The sequence below is a fragment of the Dipteris shenzhenensis genome, chromosome 6, assembly GCF_047967505.1.
Source record: "Dipteris shenzhenensis isolate YYH24624 ecotype China chromosome 6, Dip_SZ_1.0, whole genome shotgun sequence".
NCBI lineage: Eukaryota > Viridiplantae > Streptophyta > Polypodiopsida > Gleicheniales > Dipteridaceae > Dipteris > Dipteris shenzhenensis.
The window spans coordinates 13,887,542-13,892,309 of record NC_141601.1 but is presented as its reverse complement, the minus strand read 5'-3'; the positions used below and the strand labels follow the sequence as shown (position 1 = coordinate 13,892,309).

Sequence of the window (4,768 nt, the reverse complement as noted above, 5' to 3'; positions counted from 1 at the left end):
TTTTCCTTCCAAATTTGTGAGTGTAGAAGCAACTAATCAACCATCACTCATGTTTTCAGTTCATATTACCTACTAGCATTTCCTATAGTGCATTGAAGGACGTGAAGGATTGTATTTACAAGATGGGCGAGCTTGTGAGGTACTTTATACTATACAAAATGTGAAGTATATCAATGCTCCATGCAAAGTTTTCATATTGCTAATATGGTGCACTTTTTTCTTTCTATGTATGTGAGCTTAAAGGAAATAGATCCCACCACGCTTGAGGATGCTCGAGTTATGTTAGTGGAGGTGGTTTGTTTAGTGGAGGAGACTTTTCCACGTTCTATTCTCACAAGCCAACTACATCTCATAGTGCATTTGGTGGATGAGATTGCTATATGAGGCACTGTACATGCACAATGGCTGTTCTTCCTGGAGTGCTTCATGAAAACCTTAAAGGGTTTTGTGAGGCAAAATGCAAGGCCCGAAGGTAGCATGGCTGAGGGTTGGTTGGTACAAGAGTCAATTGTATATATTTCTGAGTTTCTTATTGATGTGTATAGCTCTCTCCCATGACTATTGAGAGATGATGAAGACCTAAGGATGACCTCTATTGTGCCTCAAGGGAAAGGACAGAGCAAATTAATGGACATGGAGTTGCTTAATAATATCAACCTCTATTGCATGCTTAATAGTGATGTGATGAAAAGATGGGTGACAAGATACGAGGATGCAAAGGCAAGAAGACAAGGAGAAAGGGCCCTCTTTCATACACACCATGGATCTCGTGTGCCATACCCTCAGCATCTAAGAGCACTTCCAAAGGATATTCATGTGGATTGGCTACTTGACAAAATGGAGAGAGCAGAGAGAGACGAGGGGATGCATATCACAATGGAATAATGGGTGTATGCTAGAGGATGCATGCAAAAGGTCAATATATAAAATGTTATGCATATGTTAGGAGCTTTCAACAATTTAGATTTCTTATTTAATTGATTTTGTCTTGGTGTAGTGTACTATGTTCAATGCTATATGGTGTGAAGACAAGCATTTTTTGACACAACAGATGCGAAGAGAGTGGGAGAGAAGGAAGGAGTCTCAGTTGTAGCTTTCTCACATACACAATGGGGGAATATACACAAAGGTGAAAGTTGAAAACAGTTTTCCTCTTCTTAGTTGTGAAAGCCAAAAGAACTCTCTTAGTACAAAAGAATAGGTGAATCCTATATGTGGGTCTCAAACCAAACTCAGCTAACTAAGGTGGTATACTAACTGAGCCACTAACTAGAGTACATAAAGATAGCTGTCATCTAGCTATTATTCATGGACGGTGTACCAACTGCATCTGTAGCTAACAAGTCGATGACATAGATGCACAATGGTCACCCTGGCATATCACAAGTGGAGCTCGATATCTCAACACTCCCCCTCAAAGTATTTTCCCATCATATATGCTTTGGATTGTTGAAATCACCATAAACCCTATTTTTCAGCAAGTGTTATGCACAAATGTCAAATCTCGGGGGGGTCACTATGGCTAAACCCTCTATATCACGTGCGTTCAAGGCCTATATTTAAAATCCCTTATCTGTAAATTTTTTCATTGATAAAATGTACCCCTTTTCTATACAAATCTGTAATTTTTTTCCAAAACTATTTTAAAAAGTCCCTTATGTATATTTATTTCTGTAAATTTTAGGAATAAAAAATATCCTTCTGTTGAACTCACGTGATAGGGTTACATATGATGAGTGACCCCCCTGAGTGTCAAATAATACGTTGTGAGGTATGTTATTCAAACTTGCACATCCCGATGGACATGATACTTTTCATGTGCATCAATATTACCTATGTTGAGGCATGTGCAAAGTTTCATGTCCATATGATATGATTTGGATGGTCGATGTTGCCATAAACCCCATTTTTCACCGTGTTATGCACAATTATCAAAAAACATGCTCTAAGGTGTGTTATTCAAACTCGCACATACCCAATGGACATGATACTTTTATTTCATAACAATACTATATATTTTGAGGCATGTGCAAAGTATTGTATCCACCGGATATGATTTTGATGATCGTAGTTGCCATAAACATGTTTTTCACCAAGTCATGCACAATGGTCAAGAAACACGCTTCGAGGTATATTACTCAAACTCACACATACCCCATGGGTAGGACACTTTGCATGTACATAAATCCCACCTAATTTAAGGCATGTGCAAAGTGTCATGCCCATTGGATATTCTTTGGATAGTTGAAGTCGCCATAAACCCCTTTTTTCTTCAAGTCATGCACAACCATCAAAAAACATGCTCTGAGGTGTGTTATTCGAATGCACACATAACCAATGGGCACGATACTATGCACACATGTCAATTCCACCTATATTGAGTAATGTGTAAAGTATAGTGCCCATAGAATATGGTTTGGATGGTCGAAGTTACCATAAGTGCATGGTCTCGTCATCCATCAGACCCGTGATAAACACACCAAATACCTCCCTTCCAAGCATCTCTCGCTGCTCATTCAAAATGGCTTAAGACTCAGTGTGATTTAGTTGCTCATCCAAATCTTCCTCTTGAGACTGTACATCATCTGGCAGTGTGTCCATAGATACCTCGGGATGCTCTTGATCGGTGCGGGTACATTTTCTCCCTTTGTGCTCATTTCAATCCTAAAATTAACCTTAAAAATGACACAATCAACGCATCAAGAACATGCCAACGTGTATAAAATAATGATAATTGCATTAAACCATATCAAATAATAGCAACATCACACTTATCAAGCAACATGACACTTATTTAAACAAATTAATTAATTTAAAATTATTTATTTTTTTAAATCATAGCAGCATGACACTTTTTAAATCGTAGCAGCATTACTTTTTTTCAATTTACTTATTTTTTTAAATCATACCAACATGAGACTTACTTAAATAGCTTACTTAATTTCAAATTATACAAACAATATTTAAGTAATCATCATGGATTGAGGACTAAACAATTTTCCAAAAATGATCATGTTATGACCCATCATGTCACAAAATGTATAAGATTGTATCAGACATTTGCTGGTATAAGTCCTTGGTTGGGACTAAGTTGCAAAACACATGTTGATGCAATATTAAAAGAGCCACAAAACTCTGCAATTGGCGAACGACTATCTAGGTCTGTGTGCTTTCTTCGCCGATTGTCTAGGTCTGTGTGCTTTTCTTGGACTACAAGTCATTGCAGCTGCACGATCAAAGCTTGTGTAGGACCAGTATAAGTCAATGGTACACAAATTTAGATCATCTTAAGAATATGGTGGGACATTGCACACACTTCTTATGCAATACTAAAAGGTAGGGGATTAGTGGAAATGCACTTTGGAGCTAAGTGGTGAAATCTTTGAGCAAAAGACGTAACAATCATGGACCTATTACTCTTTAATGCTAGATATTGCTTGTTGGTTCTCATCAGTGTCATCATTCCCTAATCACAAATGCCCAAATACACTTCTTTGGATGACTCTGAGAAATGAAGCATAATGTTTTGCGCATGCAAATCATTATGTAGGATGTTATATTAGTACATAAAGAATAGTGCTTAGAATATCAAAAACGTGCTGACGAACATAGAGCGAACACATGGAGCTCTAACAGGCATTTCTGCATCGTATCTGTGTCCCATTGGAGAGGGCCTCTTTCCATCATGCCCAAGATAGGTCATCCATCTATTCAAATAATTTCCATTCCAAAACATGAATATTATCAATGGATTAGTATGAGATATTATACCTATAGCTCAGATGATGCCAAGGTGTGTGACATCCCCCCAAGCATGTAGATTCCATCAATGCTTTCATCTGCAAATCCTCTGCTGTCCTAGAGTGCTTGAACACCTTGTAGGCATAAATTTTATGGGGATCGAACAAGCTACTGGGATTGTGGAAATCCATGTGGAAGGGATGGTCAAATGTTGAAAAGTATTGTTTTTTGAAAAGGGTTTTATAGAAAGACAAGTACTTTTATGGCTAGGGATTTTTTTTAAAAAATCCATCTGGAAGGACAAATGTTTACAGGAGAGAAAACTCTAATAGGCCTTATGTTGAATAAAAAGGGGGTATAGATCTTGTCAAAGAGAGAACTCTAATAGGTCCTATTCTCTTCAAGTCTATTCAAACATAAGGCTTTGTGAGCTAGGGAGTGAGAAGGAGAAACAAAGTAAGAGAGACAAAGAGAATCAATGTGCATTGGGGACATGGAGGAGATAGAGGAATAGGATAAGCCACACAAGATATGAGGCTTTTATATACAAAGATTAAGACCATTTGTATTCTAGTCCTCAATTTTAGAATCTCTTAGGCTCTTTGAATAAATCCAAGAGATCCACCTTTGTGATGGGTGGGCCACACACTTGGATATATCCTCCTTCACATACTTGTTTATGTCCTTAACCATACAGTACAATGGCCATGTTCCATGTGAGTCCTTACATGAGAAACATGTTTCCTTCACTACTCATAATAGGGTGTCAAGGATTTGTGGCATAAAATCAACCTGCTCTAGATTTTGTTGGTTATGCCAAAATTGGACAATAGAAAGAAGAAGTGCAAAAATTTTGACCTCTGTGACATTATGTCTAGACTCTTGGCCTTAAAATCTTTCTTAGAGCGTGATTATGGTGCTACAAGTATTCTGGCAAATTTTTAGGCTACAAGTTCATCAAATTTGGCTTTATTTGGAAGTGATCTCATACTAATCACTCTTGAGGGATTTGTCATTGATAGTTTCC

At 37.6% G+C, this 4,768-nt stretch overlaps 1 pseudogene; it reads left to right on the top strand.

Annotated features, from left to right (window-relative positions):
* The first annotated feature begins 204 nt into the window (after nt 1-204).
* Nucleotides 205-1,093, top strand: LOC147900818 (uncharacterized; annotated as a pseudogene).
* The last annotated feature ends 3,675 nt before the right edge of the window (nt 1,094-4,768 follow it).